General features: G+C 44.8%; 1 long non-coding RNA gene across 1 annotated transcript in view; it reads right to left on the bottom strand.

The window, feature by feature from the left end:
- Positions 1-11,375: 11,375 nt before the first annotated feature.
- The window catches only part of LOC124551301, a 300,143-nt gene continuing 290,337 nt past the window's right edge, over positions 11,376-21,181 (bottom strand). The window contains exon 3 of the long non-coding RNA XR_006967805.1: positions 11,376-11,431. This is a non-coding gene — a long non-coding RNA (uncharacterized LOC124551301). The remainder of the gene's footprint in view (positions 11,432-21,181) is intronic.

The following is a 21,181-nucleotide window of genomic DNA, read 5'->3' as shown; positions in this document are numbered from 1 at the left end:
CAGCAGTTTGGTCCCATAAGATCTTACCACAAATTTCTAAAATTTACTGAAGCAGTAAAAATTATTTCATAAATTTATAGCACAGTCCCTGGCCTCAACCAGCTCCATACAACATGGCAACATGGATTAATTAAAATCGAGAATTTACGTTCTAAAAAACCTTTGGGTGGAAAACCATGAACAACAAAGAAGAATTTTAGTTTTAGAAAGAGATAGAAGTGTGATGCAGTCTGATGGAGAACAGTGCCTACATCCCAACCCTTCAATCGCAGACCCTACTACTGTTCCATTAACAAGACACTTTTGCGAGCAAGTGCGCTTTCTTAATGAGAGATGATACCGTTTGTCTTCTGCAAGCTAGGTCTCTTTTCTAGAATTTTTGCATCCAGAACCGTTAGAAGATTACAATTATATCCCCAAGTTATTGTGTTATATTCTTGAAGACAGTTAATTAACAGAATTCGTTTCACATCGCAGAACGCTGATGCCATTACCTTCCCCCTGATGACACTGCTTTCGTCTTTCTTGGATCCAAAGAACCCGCCCCCTCTGTCCACGCCGGCCGAAGTGGCCGTGCGGTTCTAGGCGTTGCAGTCTGGAACCGCGAGACCGCTACGGTCGCAAAAAATGGTTCAAATGGCTCTGAGCACTATGGGACTTAACTTCTGTGGTCATCAGTCCCCTAGAACTTAGAACTAGTTAAACCTAACTAACCTAAGGACATCACACACATCCATGCCCGAGTCAGGATTCGAACCTGTGACCGTAGCAGTCGCGCGGTTCCGGACGCTACGGTCGCAGGTTCGAATCCTGCCTCGGGCATGGATGTGTGTGAGTCCTTAGGTTAGTTAGGTTTAACTAGTTCTAAGTTCTAGGGGACTAATGACCTCAGAAGTTGAGTCCCATAGTGCTCTGAGCCATTTGAACCATTTGAACCCTCTGTCCACTGTTTCGACTTTGTTCAGCAGCGTAGTGATAAACTCATCTTTAATCCATTTCCACGTACCGATGCAGAAAATAACTGTATCTTTTCTTGCCAAAACGTACTCACACTGTACGGAAACTGTCGTTCGAATTTATTTCTGATCCGCCGTCGGTAGGCACGGCACACAGCCTGCACAAAGGTACCTTCCTCACGTGCAATTCCTCGTACGAGATATGGCCGACACGTTATTTTTGCCCTACGGTTTATGACGTGGTTGCACTTTTCAAATGTCTTTCATGTTCATCACCTTGGACACCTGCACAGCCACGTTTACCTTCGACAATCCATATTATCAAGATGGAAACTGAACAACCTCTGATAAACCTTCCGTTGTAGTCAGACGTTCTGTTACAAAAAATCTCACTGGGGCTAATCGATTTTCACCGTTTCCGCGCCTTGTTGAGTCAGCTACCAGCTGCCAGCTACGGGACGGAATGACTTGCAGTTTCATAAGAAGCCTATCTGAAGTTGAACCAAGCTCTCGGGAAAACCCTGGTGTTGTAATCTACTCTTCAGACCACCCTCGTAGTTCAACCAAGGCCTTCGGGGGTCCATTTATGGACTCATACTTTGCGACACAAATACACTGGTGTCCAAAATTATTGAACAAAAGGAAAGTTTGCTACAAAACAGTATAAACAGATGACAGTGAAGTAGAAACGATGTAAAGAATAGAGATATGTACTCAAATGCAATATACGTAATGGTAGACAAGAATTTTTATCATTTTTTTCCAACTTAAGGGATTGGACACACATTCTGACAACTGGTTAATAGGCTCAGTATGTGGTGTGGCCACCTCTGTCACTAATACAGGACTGCCAACGACGGGACGTGCTGTGCATGACGTCACCGATATTGTGTTGAGGCAGTAACGGCTATTCTTCCTGCAGAGTTGCTCCGACTTAGATATTTGTCGTAGTGTCGTACCAACTTTCCAATACCCTTGTGATAGAAGACAGCAGCCTGTGCTTCCCGCCAATTCTCTAGGCTGGTCTGCAGTTCGCTGTATCAACCAAAATGTTACCTTCAGCGCCAGCGGTTCATGTCAGTGGAGACGAAAATCAGAGGGAGCCAAGTCCAGGCTGTGTGGTCGGTGATCAGACACTTCCCACCGAAAACGCTGCAGGGACGTCCTCAGTGCCGCTGTAGTGTGCGGCCGAGAATAGTCATGAAGAAGGAGGTGTATGGCGGTTAAGTTATGTGGGCTGGGTGAAATCAGGCGAAATCTCTATGCGGAGCTTCATCGGATTTTCACTGTGATTTCCACTGTGCGACCTATCAGACTTACTTTCCGAGTAAATGTGGTACTTCTACAGTCCATAATAGAAGGGAGGTTTTAGGGTAAAAGAAGAGGGTGAATAAGAATATCCCACCTAGGTAACACAAACTAGTGGATAGGATTTGCAAAGAGCAGATCAACTACTACTTGTATGTATGTTGTATGTTAACTGGAGACCTAGAAACGACGGAGAGGCTCCACCCCTGCCGCAGCCATAGTGGTCCACAACCCCACGACGACTACCGCACGCCGAACTCAAACTTACTGTGCGGTTCCCCCCCCCCCTCCCCCCCCCCCCCCCCCCCCCCCCCCCCCCAGGGAACGTCTCACACCAGACGAGTGTAACCCCTATGTTTGCGTGGTAGAGTAACGGCGGTGTACGCGAACGTGGAGAACTTGTTTACGCAGCAATCGCCGACATAGTGTAGCTGAGGCGGAATAAGGGGAACCAGCCTGCATTCACCGAGGCCTAAAAACCACCCACAGAGTGGCCGGCTCACCGGACCTCGACACAAGTCCGCCGGGCGGATTCGTGCCGGGGACCAGGCGCTCCTTCCCGGTCCGGAAAGCCGTGCGTCAGACCATACGGCTAGCCGGGCGGACAACTACTACTTACTGATCGACTACTATGTATTGCATTTCACAGAACAAAGGTGTGCTGTTCGGTCGCCAGATGCGCTACGTTCGCACGTAGAGAAATCATCCGCTCCTATTGCCGCATCGCGCCTGCAGACAAGGAACTCAGTGAAAAGATCATTTCGTGTCAATGAATTGCACGGAGAAGTAATGCTTCCCATTTTTTAATGAGAAAACTCTTTCTGCTTTTTAAATAAAACAAACGTTATTAACATCCTAGATCTTTATTCTTCGTGCCTGTATATTTATTTCTCAACACTGTCACCCGGGCAACGATCACGTTTCTCCCAACGGAAGAGCTGTTTGTTGATACCGTCGCTGTAGAGTGTTTGGCTTTGTTTACGGAGCTACAACCTCACCTCTGCTTGCATCGTTTCATCAGTATCAAAGTGAAGTCGTCGAAGATTTCTTTAAGTTTTGGAAACAGGTGAAAATCGGATGGTGCCAAGAGGTCACTGTATGGAGGATGGTCGACTACGGTGAACCCAAGGCGCTGGATTGTCGCAGATATCTCAGAGTTCGCGTGTGGTCTGGCATTGTCACGCTGAAGGAGATGGTAGTCCATCTGGAGGCACGTCTTCTACGGTTACAGCAGATTACAGCACGCTGATTGTCACGCACCGACTGAGTTACGCCGCACACCGCCGTGTTACACGCTAATATTCGTAACCGTGCTGCGTCACACGTAATACTCCAATCGATATTGAGAACAGAACAAAAAATTCAGAGGCATTACTTTTCGGTAAGTCCCCGTGTGCTGCAATTTCCTCACAATCGTCTTCCGAAACCGTAGAAGGGTTGGCTGTTGTGTTGGCAGGTGAGCCAACACCGTGTTACGAGAGGAGGCCGAAATGCACGCGTTTTAGCTCATGTAGGCTGGCGTGAGGAGGGAAGAACTATACTGACGTGAGGTCTGGAACATGACAAGGAACTAGAATTCAGGAAGCGGACGTAATTAGTTTGATACTTAACTTTAATCCATTAATGATGAACGTCGCTCTTGACGGTACATGATTCACAATATTATCTGTTCAAATGGTTCAAATGGCTCTGAGCACTATGGGACTCAACTGCTGAGGTCATTAGTCCCCTAGAACTTAGAACTAGTTAAACCTAACTAACCTAAGGACATCACAAACATCCATGCCAGAGGCAGGATTCGAACCTGCGACCGTAGCGGTCTTGCGGTTCCAGACTGCAGCGCCTTTAACCGCACGGCCACTTCGGCCGGCATTATCTGTTCAGAATAGTAACTGAATATGGCGCCTTGCTAGGTCGTAGCAAATGACGTAGCTGAAGGCTATGCTAAACTGTCGTCTCGGCAAATGAGAGCGTATACAGATAGAGAACCATCGCTAGCAAAGTCGGCTGTCCGACTGGGGCGAATGCTAAGGAGTCTCTCTAGACTAGACCTGCCGTGTGGCGGCGCTCGGTCTGCAATCACTGATAGTGGCGACACGCGGGTCCGACGTATACTAATGGACCGCGGCCGATTTAAAGGCTACCACCTAGCAAGTGTGGTGTCTGGCGGTGACACCACATTGGCCAGTGCGTTTTCAACCGCAAATTTATTCAGTGACAAAAGTGGAAATAAATATTTTATCACGGCAGTCTGAAAAGACTTAATTGTCAAATTAAACGGTTTTATTTGAGAACAAAGGAAAATGAAATAACAGTTCTTACGAGAGACATAAAACCGAAGATTATCTTGCAGAACTAGTCATCAATATCAAAGATTTACCGCTTAAAGCAACAACCTTTTCAGAGATGGGTGAAGTATATTTCAGACAAGAAAGAAAAGTACAGAGTGATAGACAAGTACTACATATATACGTGACTGTAAAAGAATTAATGAAGGAAAGAATTACTGAAACTCTAGTGTGTTGAGTACAAAAGATATCTCTGGTTAGCGCTATAGGAACGTGACAAGCAGTTCATAGAGAACTGCTACATTTACATAGATACTCCGCAAGGCACTGTACGGTGCGTGGCGGAGGGTACCCTGTACCACTACTACTTAATGCCTTTCCTATTACACTAGCAAATAGACCGAGGGAAAAACGACTGTGTAAATGCCACCGTATGAGCTTTAATTTCTCGTATCTTATCTTCGTGGTCCTTCTCTAAATTTTCTCAATAGAGTTCCTCGAAAACACCGTCGCCTTACCTCCAGGGATTTCCATTTGAGTTCCCGAAGCACCTCCGTGACACTTGCGAGTTGTTAGAATCTACCAGTTACAAATCTAGCAGCCCGCCTCTGAACTGCTACGATGTCTTCCTTGAATCCGACCTGGTACTGATCCCAAACACCCAAGCAGTACTCAAGAACAGGTCCCACCAGCGTCCTATATGCAGTCTCCTTTACAGGTTAACTGCACTATCCTAGCATTCTCCACATAAACTGAAGCCGACCACTCGCCTTCCCTAACACAACTTCTCACATTCTCGTTCGACCTCACACCGCTTTGCGACATTACGCCCAGATATTTAAACGACGTGACTGTGTCAAGCGGGACACAATTAATGCTGTATCCGAACATTACATGTTTGTTTCTCCTACTGATCCGCATTAATTTACATTTTTCCATATTTAGAGCAGACGCCTTGCCACAGTTCGCGCGGCTACCCCCGTCAGAGGTTCGCCCTCTCTTGGACATGGAAGTGTGCGTTGCTCTTAGCTTAAGTATAAGTTATATTAAGTAGTGCGTAAGCCTAGAGACTGATGAGCTCAGCAGTTTGGTCCTATTATAATTCCTATTGTTTCCCATTATTCTATGATTACAGATATTGGTAAAGATTGTTTTGTTCCTGATGAACATGTGAGAGTTAACAATAAGATTTGGGAATAATAGTAGTTATTGTCGTACAGTTTTCTCTATGTATCCCCTAACTACTGTTGAGTGACATGCCCCTCTTTTCATCTCAACATCTCAACTGAGAAGAGAAATTTGTTAACATCGAGTATAGATTTAAGTGTCAGGAAGTCGTTTCTGAAAGTATTTGTATGGAGTGTAGCCATGTATGGAAGTGAAACATGGACGATAACCAGTTTGGACAAGAAGAGAATAGAAGCTTTCGAAATGTGGTGCTACAGAAGAATGCTGAAGATAAGGTGGGTAGATCACGTAACTAATGAGGAGGTATTGAATAGGATTGGGGAGAAGAGAAGTTTGTGGCACAACTTGACTAGAAGAAGGGACCGGTTGGTAGGACATGTTTTGAGGCATCAAGGGATCACAAATTTAGCATCGGAGGGCAGCGTGGAGGGTAAAAATCGTAGAGGGAGACCAAGAGATCAATACATTAAGCAGATTCAGAAGGACGTAGGCTGCAGTAGGTACTGGGAGATGAAGAAGCTTGCACAGGATAGAGTAGCATGGAGAGCTGCATCAAACCAGTCTCAGTACTGAAGACCACAACAACAACAACATCTCAACTGAGCAGGAAAATATTTACTATCATGACAAAGGGCAGATTGTTATGGCCTGGCGACTCGGAAAGAGCATCTCAGAAGGTCAGAGCTGGTCAACTGGTAGCATGTTCCTGTCATGTAAGTGCGCCCACGCCCATACGGTAGTCTGTTGGGGGAAGGTGGGGGGGGGGGGGGGGGGGATAGGGGGTGGAAGGTTAGACCTGGTCGTATGGAATTTTTTTTAATATTTTAGAAGGCTGTTTATGTAAGGTTAATTGATTATTTTGTATCACTAGATTTGCTGCCAAATGTACAGTTCGGTTTTAGAAGTCGTTTAACAACTGAAAATGCTATACTCCGTTTCCTCTGCTAGGTACTGGCTGGATTAAGCAAAAGGTTTCGAACGCTAGGCATATATTTTGATTTCACTAAGGCGTGTCATTGTGTTGATCAGAAAATCTTGCTCCAGAAGTTGGACCATTACGGAATACGGGAAGTAGCTCACAATTGGTTCACCTCTTACTTTATCGACAGACAGCAAAAGGTCATTATTCACAGTGTTGAAAATGGCTGTGATGTGGGGTCTGAGTGGGGCACGGTCAAGGGGGGGTGGGGGTGGGGGAGGTGGCCCAGGAATCAGTGTTGGGGCCACTCCTGTTCCTTATTTATATAAATGATATGCCCTCTAGTATTACGGGTAACTTTAAAATATTCCTGTTTGCTGATGACACTAGCTTGGTAATAAAGGACGTTGTGTACAAAATTGGTTCGGTTTCAAATAGTGGAGTTGACGGCGTGAGTTCATGGCTTGTACAAAATAAACTACCGCTAAATCACAGTAAGACTCAGTTTTTACAGTCTCTAACACACAATTCAATAAAGCACGACGTTTTAATTTCACAGAATAGGCATATGATTAGCGAAACTGAACAGTTCAAATTTGTACGTGTTCAGATAGATAGTAAACTGTCGTGGAAAGCCCATGTTCAGGATCTTGTTCAAAGACTTAATGCTGCCAATTTTACTATTCGAACGGTATCTGAAGTGAGTGATCGTTCGACACGAAAATTGGTCTACTTCGCTTATTTTCATTCGCTTATTTAGTATGGCATTATATTTTGGGGTAACTCTTCCCATTCTGAATGTATATTTTTGGCTCAAAAACGGCCGGTTCGGGCAATAAGTGGTGTCAGCTCACGAACCTCTTGTCTACCCCTGTCCACGAGTCTGGGTATTTTGACATAGGGTGCTCAATATATTTGTTGTGACTTGGCAAGACAGGCAAGTCACTATGAGAGGAAGCCGAAAGGCACGCGCTGAAGCTCACGTAGGCTGGCGCGAGGTCTGGAATAGTTAAGGGAATTAATAGTAGCAAATAAAGTACGTAGTTGATATAATACTTAACTTTAATCCACAATTGGTGTACATCGCTCTTGACGGTACATGTTATAATCTCAATATCAAATGCTATGGCGCCTTGCTAGGTCGTAGCAAATGACGTAGCTGAAGGCTATGCTAACTATCGTCTCGGCAAATGAGAGCGTAGTTGTCAGTGATCCATTTCTGGCAAAGTCGGCTGTACAACTGGGGCGAGTGCTAGAACGTCTCTAGACCTGCCGTGTGGCGGCGCTCTGTCTGCAATCACTGACAGTGGCGACACGCGGGTCCGACGTATACTAACGGACCGCGGCCGATTTAAAGGCTACCACCTAGCAAGTGTGGTGTCTGGCGGTGACACCACAATATGTATTCCTTACTGTCATTGCTTGCTAACAATATTAGCTTATTCCCAAGAATAAGCAGCTTTCACTCAGTTAATACTCGGCATTGCATTTGGATCGGATTTCCTTAGCTCTTGTGCAGAAAGGTGTGCAGTATACTGCTGCATCCATTTTCAATAAACTACCACTAGAATTCAAAAATCTTAGCAGTAGTCCACGCACTTTCAAATCAGAACTGAAGACTTTCCTCATGGGTCACTCCTCCTATTCTGTCGAGGAGTTCCTTGAAAAATTGAGCTGATTCTCGTTTTATTGTTGATTGCGTTTACTTAAACTTACCGCTTGACTTATTTCGGGTTCATAAACATATTATTTTTATCTGTTATAACTTTTATGTTGTAATTTCATGTACTGACACGTTCCATGACCTTGGAGATTTGCTCCTCAATTTGGTCCTACGGAACTTGATGTGTAAATAAAAAAGACGAATGGCGACTTTTAAGTAGTCATAAAATGTTCCTTACGAAATTATTAAAAATCTGCATAATACCGACTTTTAAAACAGTTTCTTGAAAGAAAAACACTTAACTACACTATATGTTTTCCTTTCCCTAAGAGATAGGGTGAACCTCTTGCACTCCACTATCGCCTACCCCCTACCGCTTCCGCCCCCCCCCCCCCCTCCCTCGCTCCCAGTATGGACGCCATAGCTATCATGAGCAACTGGAAAGTGGTCGAAGGATAGTGAATTTGTAGGCTTGTCCGTACTGTAGATCACGATAGGCGGCTTCTGTACATCACGATAGGCGGCGATCTGTGGCAGATCTGATGACGGAGTACAGTGCTGTGTTTGGAAGCACGCCGTTCAGCAGACAGTAGACATGGAGCTCCACAGTAGATGACCACGACACGTGTTCCCATGTTGACCCGGTGACATCACCAGTCGAAATTACGCCGTGGATCAACGGGACAGTGTCGCCTGGTAGGATGCATGAATCGTCACCCTTGTTACACCAGTTCTGCGGACATGCTGTGGCACGCCGTCAACCAGGCGAATGGTTGCTCACTACATAGACCACGCCACAGATGCTGGCCCAGGGGGGCAGCAGTACGCCTGACCTTTCTTCTGTTGCTTCCTCTGGTAGAAATCAAAGGCTTCACGACGTGGACGCTGCCCGCATCTCGTGGTCGTGCGGTAGCGTTCTCGCTTCCCACGCCCGGGTTCCCGGGTTCGATTCCCAGCGGGGTCAGGGATTTTCTCTGCCTCGTGATGGCTGGGTGTTGTGTGCTGTCCTTAGGTTAGTTAGGTTTAAGTAGTTCTAAGTTCTAGGGGACTTATGACCACAGCAGTTGAGTCCCATAGTGCTCAGAGCCATTTGAACCATTTTTGAACGTGGACGCTGTTGTGGGGCAGAATGAATTTTTCACTCTGCAACGAAATGTTCGGTGATTTGACACTTCCTGGCAGAGTAAAACCTGGTAATTTCGATGGCTTGGTTGCTTTTGTGGCATAGTCGGTAGAGACTTACCCTCGAAAGGCAAGGGTCCCGAGTTGAATCTCGGCCTGAAACACGGTTTTAATCTGCCACGACGTTTTCATATCTGTGCAAGTTCCAGTAGAGAACAAAAAATTTACTCCGGGGAGAACATTCTCCAGGCTGCGGCTAAGCTATGTCTCTGCATTATCCATTTTTCCACGATTGCTAATCCCGCAATTTTCGCAAAAGAGCTTCTGTGAAGTTTGGAAGGTGATAGATGAGGTACCGGTGGAAGTAAAGCTGTGAGGACAGGTCGTGAGTCGTACTTGGGTTGCTGAGTCGGTAGAGTACTTGCTTGGGAAAGGCGAAGGTTCTCAGTTCGGGACTCTATCTGGCACTAAGTTTTAATCTGCCAGAGAGTTTCATTATTGTGAACGAGTTGTATTCTTTCATGAGTGGATCGCCACTCATGGCTGTCTGGTACGTGCAGAACGATTTTCGATTGTGCTTGTGTATCCTGTAATCAAACACAATGACAGGATGAACGTGTGCAGCATGCAAGGCTGTGCTTCCCCCTTTGAGCCAGCTAGCTTCTTACAGGAGGTATGGGGAAGTATATTTACAAGACTGATAAATGCACTTACAGCATGACAGTTATTGAACAATATGGAAAAAAAACGTAAATTATTTACAAACTGCGGCAAAACTGCGCCATGCACACACTCTGTTCAACATGCAAACGTCACTACAGATGTTCGGATTTAGGTTATGACCTGTTCGAGATGCCTGCCATCATTGGTGATGATGTGTCGCAGACGAATAACGAAATTCTGCATGAGCCGCTGAAGTGTCGGAACATCGATACTCTCGAAGACTTCCTGAATGGCTGTTTTCAGCTCAGAAATAGTTATTGCTGTACAGCTTGTCTTTAATATAGCCCCACAAAAATGAGTCGCAAGTGTTCAGATGCGGAGAGTACGGCGGACAATCGAGGACCATGCCAGTGGCCTCTGGCTATCCCAGAGACAGAATGCGGTCCCCAAAGTGCTTATCAGGGTATCAAACACTGCCCTGCTTCGATAGGATCTAGCTCCGTCTTGCATGAACCACATCTCGTCAAAATCAAGGTTACTTTGGACAATGGGGATGAAATCATCTTCCAAAACCATCATGTAACGTTCGGTAGTCACCGTGCCATCATGGAATATCGCACCGATTATTCTGCGTCTGGACATTGCAGCCGGCCGCGGTGGTCTAGCGGTTCTAGGCGCTCAGTCCGGAACCGCGCGACTGCTACGGTCGCAGGTTCGAATCCTGCCTCGGGCACGTATGTGTGTGAACCTGTTAGGTTTAAGTAGTTCTAAGTTCTAGGGGACTGATGACCACAGATGTTAAGTCCCATAGTACTCAGAGCCATTTTGACATTGCACGCCCCACAGTCACCCGTTGAGGATGAAGAGACTTCTCGATGGCGAAATGCGGATTATCATTCCCCCAAATGCGCCAATTTACTGACGAACCCGTCCAAATGCAAGTCGACTTTGTTTCTAAACCAACCCACACACGTGCATACTAATTCCCATCATGCCCCGCGGCCAAACGTACAGTTGGAACGTCCTAACGCAAATTATTGAGAAATTATGACGATTTTATTTCATATAGTTCAATAATTGTCTCCATCTAAGAATACGTGTAACAAGTGGTAGAGCTAGATGACAGAGATACTGTGAAGTGGGCAAATAGCAAACTGCTTCACCACGAATCTTTACAAGCCACTCATTGCGTGCTCTCCTGCTGGTAACTTTAGCTTTCAGAGGTTGGCTTACCTGGCGCTCTGGGTGGCAGCGGTGGTGGGGGACTCCCTGGGCTGGCCGGTGACAGCGGCTGCTGCTGCTGTTGTATCAGCTGGGCATTCTTCTGGAAAGAAACACGGAAACCCGAGCATCAGAGAAAAAAGTTGGCAAAGGGAAAGCATGTTTAAAGTGCCAGCTGATCAGTGTTAGCAAATATCGTACAGGTACTGTTACAATAGGTTCATGTAACTTGATTTGCACAGTGCAACAAGTATTTCCTCCATCTTGATACGTTACCTTACCATTAATGACTACTGGAAAAGCATATAAACCACAACTTTTGTGTGAGGGACAAGTTCACTGGTAAAACATAGTAAACTATCCAAAATTATAGTGTGCTGCATTCTGTTGGGTAGGTGTGTAAATAGAAAATGAAAACAGCAATAATTTTGGTGTGTATTCTTGCGAGTTTGTGTCATATTATTGCCTAACCAGAAGGTTTCTTTTTAGCCCATTCCCATGGTGGTTTAAATCACAGTGGGCTCAACAGTGTAGTTTGGATATACAACATTGCAGCCGACGTTGCTGGTGTGTACAGCAATCTAGACCAACACCTCTTGCTGCTTGGCATGCAGCGCCAGTGACCTGTGGTGGGAATGATTCACATTTCCAGCTAACGGTAGGAGCTCTCCGAATGGAGAGGCCTGTTGGGAAGCAGGAATGTAGCTGAAATAACCATGTCTAGACAGCCGAATAGCAAATTAATACTTAGTATGTTTTGGACAGCTTTCGTGACCACATGGAAATTTGAGAAGATTCATTATGGACATGTGTTTGCACTGAACCATTATTCCCTCTCATGTAAATTGTCTGATTGACTGCTTCTTAACATTTCTCATCTTTATTTAGTTGAGAGAACATCGATTGTGGTGTGCGCAGCTAGCAGGTGAACGACAGGTGGAAGACATATTTTCCGGTTCTTTAGACATGAGAAAAACATTGGCTGACTTTGAAAATTATAGGGTTGATTTGGAATCTGTTACATCATCGACATCGGTATTCATGAGTGGAAATATCAGTTTCCTCTATTTTTTTTCGAGTTTCTATGAAAAGGTTTTCGCAGATGGGATAAGTTTCTAGTTACACAGGTACTTGCAGCACACTCCAGCCTCGCTAAAGTATTGGGTTTCCACAGAATTTTTTCCAGTCTATATCTTCAGAATTATATTGCACAAGTGGTACTGCTATGCAAGCGATATTGCTGTGTGCTTGATATCAAGAAGTATCGTGTAAATGGTATAATATTCTGGCAAACCATGTGAAAATACATATGTTCTTCTAATCCCAGAGTCTGGAGATCGGTGTAGAAACCAAGCAAGCAAGCAGGTCGGGACCAGAAATGGTGTTGCCTTTGTGCCAAGGGGAAATGAGCCTGTTTTTGTACAACAGTTTTTAGAGCGACTTTGGTCCACTGAGGGTGCTCTGGTCACGTGTCTGAAGTAGATGACTTGTGACCGTCAGCTGCGGGAAAATATGTTGTGCTGCGAGGAGTGTATATGATGCTGTCTGTCTTTGCGGTATATGTAAGAGTGTCTGGCAGTTGATAGCTTTATGAATGATGCAAAAGAAACGATTTTTTATGGCACAGGATATGAATTGTATGTGTACTACGTCGACTCGGTGCAGGGTGATATATTGTTAGTTTGGAGATCGGTTTCATGCTCTATCACTCAAGCTACCATCCTCAGTGACAGAGCACTGTAATTGTGTAAGAGTTTTCCATATTTGACGATCTGTAGGTCAGTTTTGTAAGGATTAATTGACAGTGCAATATGTCGATCTGTACAAAATAGTTTTGCCACTGAAAGTCTCGTCTGCAGAAAGAAAGAAAAAAAGGCGGACAGTTTCTTCCACACAGGTGGCATCAGTAATTTGACTGGTAAATTCAGTAAGAGACAATCATTATGCTCCCTTCATTCACAAGATATGTTTTGTGCTAGGATGTAGGAGCCTCTACATAGCGGTGAAAGCGTTTGCGTTTTGGAGATGTTTGTTGGAAGAGGAGTTAACGATTTCCAGCAAGGGTAACACATGATGGATGGGGTACCATGTTAGGACCATCGGGAGGAATGCATTTGGCGTTATTCTGTTATGACAAGAATTTCCATTTGGACAAGCTGAGACATCACGAAAGCTCCTACAAAAGCGACTGTTAAATATTTCTGCAACACTTAACAATTTCTGAGAGGTCGACTTGGCTCTTATTTACATAGCCATGTGACAGCACTATAACATTTAGAACCTTTTAGATGCACCTGCGATGGTGATTTGCTACACGAACATTTTGTGATGATGTGTTAGCCATGCTTGGCAGATAAATGCGTGCATGGCTAGATGCGGCTCGCATGTCCCATTAGGATTGCTAGGAACAATGCACCCCGAGCTATTCTGGGACGCATTGGAACAGATTTCTATAGCTCGACCTGTGACATCAGTATAACATTGAGAACCATTTAGCTGCATCTGCTAGGGTGAGCCGCTATGTAAACATCTCTCTTGGAATTGGGCTCACAGTTATACGTCATTGCGCCTGCCACGGTGGTTAGGTGACCACATGCACATCCAGAGACATAGACATGTGATGTCAGTATAACACTTGAAGAATTCTAACTGTCTACCTGAAAACAGACGTGACTTTCACCTGTTTGCTTTAAGTGGCAACAGCGTGAGAGCAATGGCTGGAGCTCTGGTGCTGGCTTGCATCTGGCTGGCCCTGAAAAGCGCCTGTCCGGCAGTGGCTTGCAGCGGCACATGAGCATGTTGGAACAGTTCGCTGATGCATGACGGTTGACAATAGTTCGAAAGTATTTTTACGTGCACTGAATGTTTGTGCAGAGCATTATTTTCGGCTGTTAAACATTGCGTGTGTGTTTGCAGACCCTTTTATATGCACTATTTTTTGATAATTTACGAGTTGTTTGCGTGTCTGTACATCCCTGTACTGCATGATTTCGACAGTTTACAATTAGCGAGCGTGTTTGCAGAGCCATTTACATTCGTTATTTTGATAATTTACGAGTAGTTTGCAGGTCTGTGGGCTCTGCAATGCATTATTTCGGTAATTTACGAGTTGTTTTCGTGTCTGCACATTAGTGTACTGCATTATTTCGGTAATTTCAAGTTGTTTACATGTCTGTACCTCAGTGTACTACATTATTTCAGTGATTTACGAGTAGTCTGCAGGTCTGTATGCTGTGTATTGTGACCCCAAGTCCGCCAGGGGGAGTGTTTTGCTTCAGTGTAATAAATATATTATGCCAAATCCGTCCCTAAATAAATTGTTCCAAAATAAAGAGTACAGTCCCTCCTATCCAGCAGCTCAGCATAGGCTGAGTCCTTTCCCCACCATTTCCTAGGAAGAGGTGGCAGTCAGATGACTTAGGTCAGTGGGGGGTATACCAAGTGACCCATTTTTCTCACAGTTTTATTAGGTTAGTGGAGGTAGCCATGATCTGTTGCATTGTCCTGCTGGGATTTGAAGTTCCCGCCATTTTCTGGGATAGGTGGAGGGATGGGGGAGGGGAGGGTGTTAGGTTAGCCCAGTTTACCTATTTTCACGCCAAAATTTGAACTTCCCACCATGATATCATTGTGAAGGTGCCACATCTAACGCCGGCATCTTGGATCCGCCATCTTGAATAAATCCGGCAACAATGCAACGTGGGGTGGTACAAACTTTGTCCTACTACTATCGACTGTAACCATAATCAAGACTGAGCGAGGTGGCGCAGTGGTTAGCACACTGGACTCGCATTCGGGAGGACAACGGTTCAATCCCACATCCGGCCATCCTGATTTAGGTTTTCCGTGATTTCCCTATATCGCTCCAGGCAAATGCCAGGATGGTTTCTTTGAAAGGGCACGGCCGACTTCCTTCCCCGTCCTTCCCTAATCCTATGAGACCGATGACCTTGCTGTTTGGTCTCTTCGCCCAAACAACCCAACAACATAATCAAGTTACAAGGTAGCACCCCTACTGCGTCCAAGTGGCTTACAAGAAGGACAGCACAGGAAACTATATGGTTCAGGACAAGAAAGCAAAAAAGCCAGTTATAACACTACATGAACTGGCAATTGAAGAAACCTTCACAAGCTAAGATCGTTAAAAAAAGCATTTTATTTTATGACCAGTTTCGACACAGCTACACTGTCGTCATTGGATCTAATGCTTTTGAATTACAACAGCATAGCTCTGTCGAAACCGATCATGCAATAAACTGATTTTTTAGTGACCTTTGTTTGTCATAGTTTCCTCTGTTAATATACATTGCAGATTGCCCAGACTGACAAGACAGAAATGTATAACTTGTAACACTCCACCCGTCACTTATCTGGTTTTGGTGTGTGTTCACCCCAGGTAATTGACTAACAGATCAACAGAGAGTGAAAAACTGCCGCAATCGCAATGTCGGATATCGCAAATAAAGTAATAAGGCCCTGTGACTCCTGATTGAACTGCGGTGGCAGTGTTGACATTAATTGATTCAGAATTGATCCCTTTTAATTTAAAAGGGGTGCACATTGATGTTGTATTCAGCTATTGAACACCAGATGCAAATGTTGAACATAAAATTAATTAAGAAAATGACTTGGGATTTCAACTACTTGATTGAAAACAGATGCAGTCGATTAGCACAGATCTATTTTAACTCACGACCTTCAATCATCACATTACATGACTCTCCTAACAGGCAGTGGTAATAAATTGCGTTTGCATGGAGTAAAGTGTGATAAATCAAAAGTAATTCCTATCGCCTGACCCAGGCGTAATGCAAGTGCGAGAAGAATTCCCCAATACACGGCCCATGAAACCCTCGTGGAAACTTTGCAGATGTGATTCAACAAATTAATCAGCGGCAGGAGCAGGCGCAATACCACCGAATTCAGCGTGGCGGGCGTCGTCGTTATGCGGATGTCGGCCGACCTCATAGTTCAAAATGGTTCAAATGGCTCTGAGCACTATGGGACTCAACTGCTGAGGTCATTAGTCCCCTAGAACTTAGAACTAGTTAAACCTAACTAACCTAAGGACATCACAAACATCCATGCCCGAGGCAGGATTCGAACCTGCTACCGTAGCGGTCTTGCGGTTCCAGACTGCAGCGCCTTTAACCGCACGGCCACTTCGGCCGGCCGACCTCATAGTGCTGTAAGGCTGCGCTCGTCTATTCACTTCTAGCTATCTCGCTCAGTACATAGCTCAGTACATAGCTCAGTATCTCCAAGCTCAATCGTTCCGTTTGCTAAGTCCTAAACTGCAGAGATGCTCACTCTCTCTCAGGCAAGCTGAGTAAAGAACGCCACGTCCGCACTCTAGGCAAGTGGGAACAGAAAACCATTACGGAGACTTCTCCCAGTCCACTCTTCGCCTCGGTTTCCCCTCCAGCAAAATCACTTACGCCAATTGCAGTGCAAGTCGTGTTAATTATGCGTCGCTTCCCAGCGCCGACCAATGCCTGCTCTGGGAAGTGAACAAATACCCACAAAATTTCCCTTCCTCTCAACTTCTGCTATTTAGCTCCTCCCAGGCCACCCGTCAAGGTTAGTGTCTGCACAAAACACCAATTTTTCCGGAAATCTGACTCCCAGGAGAGTACTTCAAATTCCTTGGTCCTACGTTCCCATCGGAGGGCAGTGTATTTCATTCCGTCGCCCTTCACCTGATTTACTTCAGACTCTGTGGACCGTGAATTCAGCATGAAGTTGCTATAGTCACGAACACGCATATTTTGGCCTCTGTTGACCGCTCCACCGTAGCTTTGCATGGCTTTCTCGCATGTTTCACTGAAAACGGGACGACGGACATTTATCAACAGGCATACAAGTTCTCCGTCTGCTTCCCGGAACACCAGCATGGGGTCAACCACCCACTCACTGTCACTCATCTTAAGGCAGCTGGAGGTTGCACCCTGTTACCGCTTTCTCAGAGCTCGAGCCGCCCTAAGCTGCCTATTGTCGCTTCCCTTCACCACTCCCCAGCCGGCTACGGTCAATTCTGAATACTTCCCTGGGATAAACTAACCTCCAGTAAATTGACGCATTTCCACAAAGTTTTCATGTCGTGTGAATTACTTTAAAACCATCATCCGACATTAATTATTCCAATACGTCCATACTATACCCTCTACAAGATGCATTGTGCCTTGTCAGTCATTTTTGTTCAGCCCTACTGTTCGCTCAACGTGAGTTAGGTGATCTTTAATGACTTCATGTAAGGGGCATAGTTCTTGCCATCTTACAAACTACGTCTATACGAATTATGTGTGCGTCATCCTTTCAGATCCTGTGTAAAATTGTCAAAAGTGCCATAGTAAATTCACCATCAGCTGGGTCGCTTGGATGTGCGATGTAGTTCAGAACGTGAAAACTATAAAATGGACGACAGTGAGGTGATTAAAAACGAAGCAACAGCAGAAATAAGCACAGAATCGATCGCGACACTGTCGAAGAATTTGCCTCACCAACCCTTTGCCTAGTAAAGCAGACTGTGGCGTTCAAACCAGTCTTCGGATTCACGACTGTGTTACTGCTGTAAAAGTGGGGATCATTGGAGCAGTTGTCAGAGAACGCCAGAAAACAGGCGTTACTACGCATGCGCAGCTACGACGACGCCCCACATTTCTGTTTGGAATTTCGTACGTACTGGGGCATCACTTGACCACGTGCAGGACTGCAGCTTGTTGTTCAGAGAGCACGTTTTGAGTAATTTTATGCGATGAAGACGATGTCACATACTCCGAGGAGCATAGGGAACCATGCGGGAGACCCACACCACCCACTAGGCAACGTCGTAGGGGAGGTGGTTTGCCACTGCCTTCCTCCGACCGTACTGGGGATGAATGATGATGATGATGATGATGATGATGATGATGATGATGATGATGAAGACAACACAAAAACACCCAGTAATCTTGGGGCAGGGAAAATATCTGACCCCACCGGGCCCCATGCGCGGTAAGCGAGAACGCTACGACAAGACAACGAGGACACTTGTTTTATCATATCCTATCCAGATAAGGAATGCAACATTGAAAGCCGTTGTTGGCTGGCATTATATTAGTTTCAAAACCAGACTCTACAGCTCAAAGACCCTAATATTTTGCTAAGTGGTGACTTAAACAGAGATTTTTTTGTACTCTGCAATACTGTTATGTAGTATTTCCAATGAGATTTACTTCTACCCAGCACTGCAAAAAGCTAGAGAGAGAATACAAATTTCTTGAAATATGGAAAAAAAAATCAGTTGTTTGCTTACACCAGACTATGTCAAAGTGTGTAGGAACAAATATAAAGCCATGTGGGAAGTTACATTGATAAAATACTGTTTACTGCCAATCCAAAATTTGCCAAAGAATGACATTCTTTAAATTAAAGATGTAAACAGCACAAATTAAGAAATAACGCCAAGCCTAGAAGAGGTACCAGACAAGTGTTGAAAGATGTCTTGTAATAGAAATATTTTGAGTTTCAGAGAAGGTAGATTTGTAAAATTCTACTGAAGCTCCGAATATATTTGAAACAAAATATTTTATTCTGCATTACTGGACAAATTTGCCTCTGTCCTCATCTTCAATTGAACATTTACGGCCGGCCGCGGTGGTCTCGCGGTTCTAGGCGCGCAGTCCGGAACCGCGCGACTGCTACGGTCGCAGGTTCGAATCCTGCCTCGGGCATGGATGTGTGTGATGTCCTTAGTTTAGTTAGGTTTAACTAGTTCTAAGTTCTAGGGGACTGATGACCTAAGATGTTAAGTCCCATAGTGCTCAGAGCCATTTGAACCATTTTTTTGAACATTTACGTATGTCTGTAAGTATATAGCATTAAGAGATCTCACATCACATCGTAAAAGAAACAGGACATCAGAGAACACGCTAAGAGCATCGGAATTTCGTTAACCGTACTAAAACGTGTAAAGTTCCCATTCATATATCCAGATTCGCACTGAAATACCCGGAAATGATCTCTTCATTGTGGTTTTCGGGATGCCAATCTTGCTGGAGTAGCAGTATTGTATTATCTCACGTCTGATTTCTTGTTATGGCATAATACGTGAGGACTTCAGCTTGAGCAAAGAGTTGAAACTAGCCTATAATGCGGAATGATACACTTCGTTTCAAATGAATTGACTTCCCCTGCGGAAATGATTAATAAAAGACAAATTTGTTCAGCAAAACGAAAAAAATAACTTCATTTTTCTGCAGGACGGTTCATGTTTGATTGCTAGTAATGTGGAAATAAAATAAAGTGAGAAAACGGAAACTAATAACATGTTTAGTCTGCCGCGATTATGTGAATCTATTTTAATACATTTGTTAGCACCCTGCTAAAGAAATCCGTTTTGTTTCCATTTTACTTGAGAGTGTAATATTTATGGCTTTGCAGCCATCATATTCAGGAGTTCTTCTTAGAGCAGTTGAGAAGGCAGAAGTGGTGAGATGACGTAATGTGGTGTGAGGTACCGATGACAGGTGGTTTGTTCGGGACGGTTATCGTGAGAAACACCGCCTAAATTGTGGTCCTCCGCGATTGGCTGCTGCGAACGGAAGTTGCGGGCCGGAATGATATACTTCTGTTATTAATATTAGAAAAACTAAACACCGTATTTACTTGCATTACATATAAAAGCATCTCTCAATAGCGTGCTATCATTCTGTTATTCCACTAGTATTAATAACCAGCAGAACATTAAACAACTTGTAAACGAAAAGGCAGACGGAGCACTTCGGTGATCTTCGGATCGCGCCTAACTTGGACTGTGGGCGAAGTGGTTCGGCTGTAAGATCAGATCTGCCTCGGCAGTCTAGGAGGACGGACATGTCTTCTGCCGTGGTATCAGTCAAGACTTTATTAGCAATGTATAGTATTAAAATCAGAGCTGGTTCGGTAGTGTCGGAAGCCAGACATGTAGTCTCCCACGGTCAGTTCAAGATGGTTCAAATGGCTCTGAGCACTATGGGACTTAACATCTGTGGTCATCAGTCCCCTAGAACTTAGAACTACTTAAACCTAACTAACCTAAGGACAGCACACACATCCATGCCCCAGGCAGGATTCGAACCTGCGACCGTAGCGGTCACGCGGTTCCAGACTGAAGAGCCTAGAACCGCACGGCCACACCGGCCGGCCCCACGGTCAGTATTAGGTAAGACTTTATTAGCAGTATACGGTTATTTGGACATATAGTTGAGAACAGTGTGATACTAATTACGGAAATACGAGGTTCATTAATTTGTTGAAGAATAAAAGTCATTCGTGACTCTCAAAAGGAACTTAATTGTGCAGTTTCTCGTGTTCTGTGGTAAAAAGCGAGTGGCATCCCGTGTAAACAAAGTGATTGGAAATTTAATCATTCCTAAAGCAACGGTTCCTCGCTAAGAGTTTCTTACAGCCTCCAGATAACGAATTCACGTGCTGTTTTGTGCACAGGGGACAACAACTACAGAAGACTGCAGGTTGGTGAGCATTTGTTAGAACCTATGCATTCCACTCGGGACGGTGGAAGCAAATAGGCACCTCGCGTGTAATGTAGTCTTCGTACAAATGAGATCAGTGACACGTCATCTGTGGTAACACAGAGGAGATATGAAGGAGAGAGATACTTTTGTGGGAAGAGGTTTATCATACGCACGTATACATACCCCTCCACCCCTCTCTCTCACTCTCTGTTGTTCAATTTGCCATAAGAGCTGTAAACCAAGAGGAAAACAGCAGAATCGCGAAACGTAAACACGGGTCACATGGAGACCACCCCCGTCACAACTGAGACCGCTCTGCGTATGTGCGAATCTGGCAGCGTTGGCGCGCCAGAAAAAAA

Source organism: Schistocerca americana, chromosome 9, assembly GCF_021461395.2.
Source record: "Schistocerca americana isolate TAMUIC-IGC-003095 chromosome 9, iqSchAmer2.1, whole genome shotgun sequence".
Taxonomy (NCBI): domain Eukaryota; kingdom Metazoa; phylum Arthropoda; class Insecta; order Orthoptera; family Acrididae; genus Schistocerca; species Schistocerca americana.
The sequence above is the reverse complement of the archived record's forward strand: the minus strand, read 5'-3'. Positions and strand labels throughout refer to the sequence as shown.